The sequence below is a fragment of the Lissotriton vulgaris genome, chromosome 6 (genome assembly GCF_964263255.1).
Source record: "Lissotriton vulgaris chromosome 6, aLisVul1.2, whole genome shotgun sequence".
NCBI classification, from domain to species: Eukaryota; Metazoa; Chordata; class Amphibia; order Caudata; family Salamandridae; genus Lissotriton; species Lissotriton vulgaris.
The window spans coordinates 1879831252-1879843260 of NC_141694.1; positions in this window are offsets into that span (position 1 = coordinate 1879831252).

The window sequence follows — 12009 nt, forward strand, 5'->3', positions numbered from 1 at the left end:
GTTCTTCCAGACGGAAGGGTGGTATATACAGAATTAGAATTTACAAATTGACAATGCATCTTTATAGATCTTACTTTAAACACAGGTTTGACAGTCCATTGTTTAGTTCTTATCACAGAGTATAGGGACATGTCATCCTGTATTTTCACAAGTAAGGTGTGATCTATGCTAAGAACATGAGCAATCCATGGTGGGAGGGGGAAAGAGGGGATCAAATTATGAGGGCTAAGACAGGAAATAATGTAACTCGTCCTCCGTGTTATGACCGAGTTCTATGCACCGGAGTCTGCATATCCAGCCCGCCTCCCGTTGTCTCAACGCTAATTCCCTGTTCCCTCCTCTAGGGTGGACAGGTTGATGATCAATGCCCAAGAACCACATATTGTCCGTGTCCTTGTGGTGTTCCTGCATATGGAAGGTCATGGGGTACCTCAAGTCGCCATTCCGTCTTGCACGGACATGTTCCTGGATGCAGGTCTTTAATGCTCTCTTGGTGCTTCCAACATAAATCTTGTTACAGCCACACCCCAAAATGTAGACAACATATTTGGAATTACAATTGATCAAATTATCTATTGTATAGGTTTTGTTGGTATTAAAGCAAAATTCCTTGGTCCTATTTTTACCCAGTTGGCACATGTTGCAATCGCTGCATGTGAAGAAGCCTTTGGTGGGGGTAGATAGCCAATTGGTCCGCTTTTTTGATTCTATATAGCTTGGACAGAGCATGTTACGTAGATTTTGGCCTCTCCTATAGGATACTTTGGGTGTCTTAGTGATTGTATCCTGCAGACTCGGAATGTTCGCAATCTGATGCCAATGTTTTCTTAGAATGTTAAAGACCTTTCTGCTTTGGTCGGAGTACTGTGTGCTAAATGAGAGGGGTCTGCTAATGTCTGACGGTCTATTTTTGGGTGCTAAGGTACTGGATCTTGATATTTTTGGGACTTTTTTGTTAGCTTTTTCCAGAGTTTTTCTTGGATAGCCCCTCTCAAGGAACCGTTTTTCAGTTTCCTGGATGTTGTGGAGGAAAGAATCCTCCGTGCTACAGTTACGGCGCATTCAAATCATTTCCCCATAAGGGATATTTTCGATTACGTGTCGGGGATGTGCGCTCTCATAATGTAGGATGCTGTTGCAGGCTGTCGCCTTACGTTGAGTACAGCTTTGAATTTTGTTATTCTCTACAAAGAGTTTCACATCGAGGAAATCAATGGCTTTCTGATTATGGGTCATCGTGAAGCGAACATTAAACGGATTGTCATTGAGATATCCAAAATACTCCAAGAGATCTGGGGTAGGTCCATCCCAGATCATGATCACATCATCGATGTACCTACCCCAGAAAATTATGTTGTTCATCCATGTGGCTGCATGGCGACCCCATGCATGCTCCCGCTCAAACCAGCCCATGAAAAGGCCGGCGTAAGCGGGAGCAAATTTAGAACCCATGGCAGTCCCCTGCGTTTGGTGGTATCAAGTTGAATCGTGCAAGAAAAAGTTTTTGGACAATATAATTTCTGTCATCTCAAGAAGGACCCCATTGTGTGACATGTGGTCAGCGGTACGTTTGTCCAGGAAGGTTTCCAGGGCCCTTATGCCAAATTCTTTCCTGATGCAGGTATAAAGACCAACTACATCGAGGGTAAAAAGATGTAGCGTATCCGTCCAATTGAAACCCTCCAGTTTGCCCACTATGTCTTTCGTGTCCCTCAAGTAGGCAGGGAGATTTTGTACCATGGGCTGGATGAAAGTATCCACATACTCAGAAAGTCTTTCCGTAGGTGAATTAACTCCGGAAATTATGGGACGGCCAGGTGGAAATGGGCCTCCCTTGTGTATTTTGGGGAGTATGTAAATGCATGGGTAAGAGGGGGTTGTTACTGTGAGGTATTGGCACTCCTCAACACTGAGTAAGCCTATTTCTCGCCATTCTGTGAGTCTCATGTTAATATGGGCTGTAAGAGCTTCAATAGGGTTGTGACTAAGTTTGTTGTAACAAGTGGAGTCGGATAGTTGACGGGAAATTTCATTCATATAATCTTCCCTGTTCATGATAACTACGTTTCCCCCTTTGTCCGCCTCTCGGATAACAATATTTTCGTCTGACTGGAGTCTTTTTAGGGCTTCGGACTCTATGCGAGTAAGATTATATTTGGAAGGGGGAGTACGTTTAGGATTATCAAGCATTTGGTAAAAGGATTGGGTGACTTTTTCTCGGAAGATTTCAATGTTTGGATGAGTACCCGTGGGGATGAATTTAGATCTTGGTTTTAGTCCACTTTCAATATTCACATTCTCAACAATATTCAATTCATTTCTCACATTGTCAATGTCAATAGATGTATCGAGTTCAACAGAAATCATTGCATGAATAGTGTTTATTTCATTAGCAGTGTAATCTGTGACAATGTTTACATTATTCGCATTAACATGATTAGTTGGGTTACGTGCAAAATGATCTTTAAGCTTAACCAATCGGACAAACTTCATTAAATCAACAAACAGGTCAACATCTCCACCCGATTGATTGGGGCAAAAGCCTAAACCCTTATTGAGGACAGAAATTTCATCTTGACTGAATTCTCTTTTTGACAGGTTGACAACAATAGATCTTACTGTGTTGTCAATCTCCGTTCTGACTATTGTGGTTGATTCCCCTTCTTTTTGGATCTTGTTATTCTCTCCACTGTTTCCAGACTTGGTTTTTTCGAATTTCTGTTTGCGTTTCTGCCACTTCCTCCCTCCCCTTCTTGTCTTGGAGGTTCTTTGTGTATTGGTCGTGCCCCCAGTCTCCACCTCTCCATCTCCAATAAAAAATTGTTTGACCTTATGTCAGTTAAGTTGGAACTTATTTGTTCAGTTGTGGAGGCCGAGCTTGCGGCTGAGGAGAGTGAAGTGATGCTACTAGCAGAACTCAATTCGGGAGTCTCCGCTCTCTGTCTTTTGCCCTCCCCCGGGACTTTCACCTTGTCGTACTTTTTGAAGAAGGTATAAACCCTCCCATCACTATAGTCCTTATCGTCCCTCCTGATTTTTCTCAACTTCTTATCTCTTAGATAGATCTGATGTTTTTCTAGTACCCCGTCCAGTATAGCATAATTTTTCTTTATCACATCCTTTAATTCGGATTGTGCTATCTCCTTTTCCAGTTCTTCAATTTCTTGTTGGGCCTTTGCTCCCTTTTTTTCCGCATTTTTATTTAGGATACGCATCATTGTGAAAGAAGCGTTCCGTAAGTTATTTTCCCAGTCTTCTAATTGGTCAGTGTCTAAATCTTCAAACGTGGGGAAGATAAGTATCCTCAACCCACGTGGGATTTTCTCATTCTCTAAGTATTTTCCCAAGGTGGTGCCATCCCACCAGCGGGACATCTCATTCATTTTGAGTTTTTCCAATTTTTTGAATTTGGCTTTTAAGCCATCTTCCTTGGGAATAGTTGTGCCAATTGATTTGGCCCCAGGTGTGAATAGATCCTGGGCAAGCTCCTGGCGTCTATCTTTGAAACTGGTCATGTTTGAGACAATCTTTTTACAGGAGTCTCACTTGTTAAAAGATATAAATGACTGTTCTGGGTAAGGGGTATGTCAGTGCTAATGAGGGTGAACTAAAGCAAGAAGCAGAATACAATGATGGACCCTCCTTAAATACAGCACCTGAACGATTTTCTCCCCGTGATATTCGTTGACCCTTATATTAATTAGGGGGATTGTGTGCACACTGGATGGCAACCATCATCACTATGCCTAATCCCTGAGGGATTTAAATACAGGAAAAAATACCGCAAAGGTGCGCCACACAACAAGAAGTAACAGAAAAATCAGTGCGGATGAATTGTAAGCACAATAAAGAATTATTTTTCAAAGAGATGTTGTTGATCTTCTTTAAATCTTTATTTGCAGTTATCAGTGAAACATAAACAGCCGACGCGTTTCGTCCCAAGCTGGGACTTCTTCAGGGCTGTCGGTAAAAAACATATATATACAGTCAATCTTCTATGTACACAGAATAATATCCAATCAAACAACATATACAACAATTAACATGTTAAAAACAACACAACAATAGACATGGAGCTTATGTGTTCATTGATCTACAGGTAACAACCTACAGAAATTCTGTCATTTGGAAGATACATAGAAGCCCAGGGATATGTACAAGTGTCTAAACAGGAAATACAATTAAAAACACGTAATATTTACAATTTTTAAAAACGAAGCTAGGACTGCTCAACTTTGCACTAGAGCTTATCTAGGGGGACTTGCACACTAGGTCCCACCCTGGGAAACGTTCCCAAGCATTATCATTCCATTTTTAAAATCTAAGTTAGGACTGCTTAACTTTGCATTAGAGCTTATTAAGGGGGACTTGCACATTTTTTAACAAGCCCGCATGGACTTTACAAACCCCTTTGTAGTCTATAAAGGGGGACATGTACATTGTTTTGACAAGTTCCCGTGGTGTTTTCAAAACCCCTCTGTTGCCAAGGACGTACACTAGTGAGAACAACCACTGTACTGGGACCTATAACTGGGAACTACATACATACTCAAGGTTGTATTTAATGGTCACATACAACCATACATTTATTACAGATGAGGTTTCGTCATACATTAAAATTAAGTATAATGCCATATTCTATTCGATCTTCACTTGACAGGCCTGCTGGATTATACAGTGCCCACTCCCTCCTCCCTTGGACGATCAGGACATTCAGTCCACTACTTATTTCTTCATCTACTCAGGTAATTCAATCTTGCCGCACTTTTTCATTTCCTGTTTTTTCACTCCACGTTAGTCAGGAGATGTCTGTAATTCTGTTAGTTCTTTAACTATCACGCCTCATACAGGTTGTTACCCTGCTGTTCTCCATTTTTTAATATCTTTCAGCATACGACTTTGAGACTAACACTAAAGTGATAAGACCGGTTTTACCACCCGGTATTCCCTACAAGCACTGCATTCATTGCGCACCAGCAGGCTTACAGTGAGTATCAAAAGATTATTAGTTCTAATCAATAGGGACCCTTATGCCCCTTTTCCCCACCTACTTTAACTACAGTTAGGTCAGCCTAAGCACTGGCATCACTATTGCTTAACAACGCAATGACACTTTTTAATATGGTCATTTTTCCTATACTTTGTTTCATGTCCCTACAAAGGTCCAGCTCGGTCTAATTTAATTTTTCAAGAGGACTACACTTTCCGGGAAGGCGTTCCTTGCATCCCGGTTCCTTCCATACTCCCCCGCATAAGCGACGAACCTTAAATCCAAAGGTAAATGAAAATTAAAATTTGACTTTTGTGCAGTGGTATCATTTAAAGCTAGATGTTTTTGGACCCCAGTCCAGCCTGGTCCCCTTCTCCTCCTCTCTGTCACCGTATTTGTTTCAGTGATAAACTGCCAGTATTAATCCCCGTATTAGGAACCGAATCTGCTTCAATAATAATTTGTCAATAGTTAACATCCCACAGGGAACTAGCCCAACCTTTACACAGGGTTGTCTTTTGCTATGTTCCTCTTACTCTCTCCTTTGAAAAATAATTCTTTATTGTGCTTACAATTCATCCGCACTGATTTTTCTGTTACTTCTTGTTGTGTGGTGCACCTTTGCGGTATTTTTTCCTATAACTGGCTGTGTATTTGTGTCTTTAGTGTTTTGTATTTTTCAGCATAGGTGTACATACATCTACTCATGTGAATGTTTCTGTATCTGACTTTATATGTGTGTCAGTTCTTTTCAACAGATTTTATGATTTGACCTGTATGCATGATCATTAAACATATATATGTGTCTCTGTTTGTGAGTGATCAGATAGTTAGCCAAAATTGTATGTGTGCATATGTGTGTGTGAGTACCTCAGCAGCTCCTTGTAATTTTCCATCACTTTTTATGTATCAGATATTGTGACTTCATATATGTATTACATTTTCACTAATCTGCTATGGTCATGTTTTACAGTTTTACTTTTACACAGTCTCTTCTGTGTTTTCACAAGGGTTGTGTTATTGAAATACCACATATAAACATTTGCAGATGTACATGTAATTGAATATGACGCTGAGCATGAACTCTATTGGTGCAAATTCTTAGTTTGGTGAAAGAAAGTCTCATAGTGAGTCTATACCACAACAAGTAAAACCTGGTAGATATATTCTAAAATGATTTGGGATATACTCTCAAATGAGGCTTCAAAGCCAATAAAACCAAATATGGACAAATAACATCACACCAGTTTCATACTGAAGTGCCCTAGTTCGATGTTGTTCGGAAAACCTCTGACCTGCTGTCAGAGGCTTTTCAAACAGCATCTTCGGTTTCACTTTGGCCACTGCATTACAATTCCAGCAGTCGAAAGTGAAATCAGACGATCATTCTGGATCGATTCTGATGGGCTTAAGGAGCCCATCAGCCGGTCAGAGGCCCACTGTAATTCCTGAGTAAGGCGTTTCCGCTGCTTGGAGTATGATGTTGCTTTCTAACAGGATTTCCATGTTGGGCTTTCTGACATGGAAAGCCTGTCAGAAGCAATTTTGGTTCCACCTACAAAGGCCCCCATTGATCCACGTCTCCGGTTGTAGGCTGAGGGGACACCTATAGTGCCCCCTGTTAATCCCTGCAAGGTGTGCAGGTACCTTGTGGTACCTGCCATGCGGTGGATGGGTGTAACGACCGGATTTTCGAGCCAGATAGAATCAGCTCACCAAGACACCACCAACCCAGCTGAAACGCAACCACCTCCCTCCTTAGGACCTATTTACAACAGGTATCTGTGTTCCTACCTAAGGATGGGGAATTAGCAATATACAAGCTCATATCATCAAAAACACCACTAAATCTATAGGGATTACTAGGAATACTCACTGATTACTAAGGACGTCCATGCCCTACACCACACTCATACCTTATAGTCTCGCGGCAACTCAGACCCAGACTATGCTACCCTCCTACTCATAGTGAAGGGGGCAGTTCCAATTACTTACCAATACACACTGACCACAATCAGTGCTCTCTCAAGCCACATACACACTGTGTCCTCCCAGTGCTCTCACTATTTCATACATACACAAGCCACAATCCTGTGGGTATACACATTGACTACAATCAATGTTCTCATTAACGCCACTTTCCCTAGTGGCGATGTCATTACACACTGACCACACTCAGTGCTCACTCAAGCCACAATCCTGTGGGTATACACATTGACTACAATCAACGCTCTCATTAACTACACTTTCCCTAGCGTCGATCTCATTACACACTGACCACACCCTGTGCTCTCACTAATGCCACTCTCTCTCTCTAGTGGCAATCTCTGTCCTATGAATACCTTCAGCTCTCTCTCTCTCTCTGTTGGGAAGTTTCTCTCATACATCTAATATCTACTGGGGATGTAATTGTTATATTTTATGTGATACACAAGAATGGCCAAATCACACTGTGTAAGAGTTATTATCAAAAACAAGTTCTCCTCTCCCCCTCATTGTTCAGTTACCATTTACCTGGACGGGAGTCACATCCGTTCACATAACAGCATCTGACTAGAAGAAAGGTTAACTTTATTATAAGAACAACATCTGCACAACTGTTCATTAAGAACTGGGGTTCCTTTATTCACTAATAACATCAACAATATAACACTACAATATCACACATAGCCTAAAAAGTAAAAGGGGAATAGACACATACACAGATCTGCGGGGTCTCTTCATTATAATGGAAAGCTTTATTACTATAACACATCCACATGTAACTGACAGGGACTGTAGATAGCTAAAAAGGGAATGGATTATACTGCACACCGCTTAAAGAAAAAGGATTAGCAATACAGTAGGGAATCTAGCCTAGGAAATAAAAGACAAGATTAATGTTTATGGGCACTAATATAAAAGGACAGATATCACCTGATTAGTATAAAGTCTTGCTCTAGCTGTCATCTGGGTTCCTCGCTCGTCTGTGCCTTGGCTCATCTCAGATTCTTCATCTGGGCTGATCACCCTGCACTGGATTCCTCTTCCCCACAAACTGTCTTCACCTTTCCGCTTCAGTCTAATGATATAGTTTCTTCCGCTCTGATAACTGTTCGCTCCACTAGCTTCTTCACTCTGTCTGATTATCCCAGCTCCAATGTCCAACTCACTCCAGCTGCTCCCACAGACTAATCCATGATATAACTTCAGTCTCTTCCAAAAGGCATCACTCCAGACTCCAGCTGTTAACTGCCTGCTCCAGCTGATCACAACTCCTTCTGATAAGTAACTGCTTCTGACTACTTTCTTCAGCTCCAAACATCATCTGCTCACAACTGCTTCTGACAACTCCAGCAACCAACTGACTGCTCTCTGTTCCAAACACCAACTCACTGACTGTTCTCTTCAGCTCCAAAAAACCATCTGACCTCTCTCTGTTCCAAACACCAACTACCTGACTGACACTCCTCCTCTTCTGCACTACGCTAATATGGAATGCTCTCCCCTCATGGACATTTCCAACAGAGGGCTGCCTCCCACCGAATTCCTGTGCCAGCTCCGAGGCCTCCTGCACAGCCTGCAGTGACCATCTGCATGTTAGGTCTAGGCCCAAGAGACAAACACATTCTTTCGATAAGATCCAGTCTCGGCTGGTTTTCCCCTAGCGAACAACACCTCATAACTAAAACATCACCTTTACCCTGCAAGCATCTCAGTCTGCAGGGACAGAAAGCAAAATGGAGTCTCTCTAGTTCTGGACCTTGTAGGCCCGAAAAGGATGAAATAGACACTTAGCTCTGTCAGAGTACATACACAAACCATATTATAAAGTCAGGACTACAGGATCCACCCTCTACTATAGGTAGGATGATGAAAGGACACATAATTATGTCAAAGCCAATAGGCAATAGATGGATTAGAGTCAGGAATAAGGGATCTATCATCATATAAAGCAGCTATCCTCTAGTTTATGCTTCTAGGTCTGAAAAGAGGCCTAAAAGAACCAAAACAAGCTAAGAATAGGGATCCAAGATGGTATCAAGCGTAAAGTCACCATCACTCAGAAATAGAGCCAAAAACACGGTCAGAACAATGGGTTAAGAGAATCTTCAATTTCTACATGGAAGCTTGTGCTCTGAATGGTGTACTGCCACAGCGGAAAGAATTGGGAGTATGCAACCGGAGGTTGACCGGTCCTGAGACCGCGGTAATGTCAGGCCGATGTGAGTCCACCCAACATCGTAATTAGACCCTGAAATTTTCACACTTACTATTTTTTAAAAGCTCCAGGCATGATATGAATGGGTGACCTGTCAGTCACTACAATATAACTTTTCATGTTTAAAATGGGGTCTTACTAGAGCTTTCAAGACAAACAAGTAGACTGTTCACTCGTCACTGACCTTGCACAGACCACAAGATGCAAAATGTAGCTTTTGAGCAGTAATTCTGCCTCCAAATGCAGATATCAATGCTAGTGGTTCAAAGTTAACGTGTTCATTTGGCTCTTAGTTTTATCAGGTTTCCTAGCTGACTGGTTCAAACCAAATAATTGTTATGCTGATAGTCCTAACTCGACTTGGTGTATATAGAGAATAGAAAGTCACTGTTGCAACGTCATCTGTGCCCTGGACACCCCCAACTTTTTTGCTGACTGGCACTGTTGGTATCTTACTTTGACTGACCCTGAACCCTACCTTATTAGGCACATTGCCTGTGCTATGCTGAAAGCTACACTTAGTATACACTTTGAGATTGGGTACCCCTATGATTGACATGAACTCTCCTATAAGGCCCTACTACATAATAAACTCCTTGTATGCCTGCAATATTCTTACATTTTCAGAACCACTAAAGTCTCCCCTAGGTATTCCAGGGGCATGGGGCCCTGTAGAAGTAGGCAGGATCCTTATACAAAGTTTTTATAAGCCTTGGTGATGGAAAAATGTCCTAAGTCACTTTTCCAATTGCAAATCTCTTGCCACATAGATTAAAATGGCCGAAAGCTATTAACTAATCGATCATGCTAGGAGAATCATAAAAATGCCATTCACGGGTTTGCTAGAATGGTATTGATACAACCATCAATATGTCTCCTAAAGTGTACAGACAACAAGTTATAAGACATTCTTGTCTATAAACCAAGATTCAGCCTTCCAGTGGTCTCTCTCGATTAGTTAGACTTAAGTGGATTAGCTAGGCTACCATGATGAATTTATAAAAATAGCACATAGGTTTAGCCAGATCTTCTGGGAGTGCAGGGTTCTGCTACATAGGAATGCCACTAAAGGGGAGGGGCCGTACACCATATTCTTCAATGGAAGGAGGAGGCAGACAGACGTTAGTTTCAATTTACACCTCTCCTTTTCGAACCCAGCCAGATGGTGGTATTAAGTAAGGAATGAACAGACACAAGGGGGAGAGACTATGGATATTAAACATCCTGGTGTGCGTGTTTAGCCAGCTCTTCTCTCCCTGCTGGAAAATCATACACTATGAACTTTGGAGAAATGGTGCTTCCTGGGTGTACTGCCTTGCCCAATGGCGTAATCTAAACATACGCACACCACTTACTTACATAGAAACCTCGAAGATAAAATTAGTTTAATAAGTATCGTGGGCAGGGGCAATAAGTCCCTGAAGCTAGTAAGTTCTTTGGCACCGAGTGAAAGGCAATGAACAATGAATACACCACACTAAATATATTGTAATACATACAAATCTGAAAATTAATATGGATATATAATGTACAAAGCACCTCACCAGATGTGTCTTCACTGGAGTCTTCAACATCCCTGGCCAAGCACTGAAAACATCAAGTCGGAAACCCTGTAGAGAGTGGGGCACAGGAAGCAATCTATCTGGGCACCATATTCGTCCCGCGAGTGTGTCCACTCCAAGACTGAGTTCCTGAGCTCAACCCCACAGATACCGCTTTTTATAGTTAAATATACACGTCCGAGAAGCCTCTAGTAGGCATTCTCGCCCATCTATTCATCATAGGTGCTGGCCGCATCTTTGCGTCAGATCCACCCAAACAGACCTGGCCAGATTCTGCTTTGGTGCACTGAGGCAAAAGACATTCCTTTCCCTATCTCCGACCTTGGAGAGTCTTGCACAGCGCATCCTCCCTCTGTCCTAGAGATAAGCATAGATTGCACAAAAGCAAACGCAAGGTACAAAATAACCTCACAAAATATGTCTCGCACCAGCTGGTACTGGTTTACGTGAAAAACATGTTTATGTTACTGCTGAAGTGTAACTACAGGGCAAAGCAGCACAAAATAGAAAAGCAATGCAACAAAATGGAAGATCAAAGCATCTCATGGAATCGAGGTCAACATGCAATTTAGCAAGTGTAAAATGGCGCATGTAGTACATTCCACCCCTTGACCTTCAATTCACCCATCATACCCCATTGGCCTAAATACCAAGGATCTGGGACGAAGAAGGAAGAGAAGATTAGGAATGCATTGAATTCAACAACATAATGAGATAAAAACGCAAATATTCACTACAATGACACCCAAGATGTAACAAAGCTGTCCAAAAGTAGGTAGCCACCCAAACAGCCAATCCCACCATCCTCAATCAACATCTTGGGTAACCCCTTTCACTAAATCTTTTAAGGCATTAATATGTGCATGGATATATGTAGAATGATCAGATAAATAAAAAAAAACAGAGTCCATCAAAGTCTCCGCAACCGTGGTTGTGTTTTAACAACAAATAGTCCGCAGCTGCCCTATTCTGCAAAACAGCTCTTCTTGTTCCTTGAACATCTAATAACAATTCAGCTAAAGCGGCAGAAGTAAGATTGAGATTTTTCACAATTAATCAGGCTAGCTTTGCAATAGTTCTTGCATTGTAAATGGACAGTCCTGGCACTCCTACAATGGAAATAGCCAAATTAGTATACTGTATTCCGCAAAGCAAGTCAATATTGGAGTCACGATCCTCACGTAATTTAACAGCGGCTCTAGAAGAGCGAATATGTGAAACAGAATGCATTGGAAAAAGCATAAGACTTAATTGTG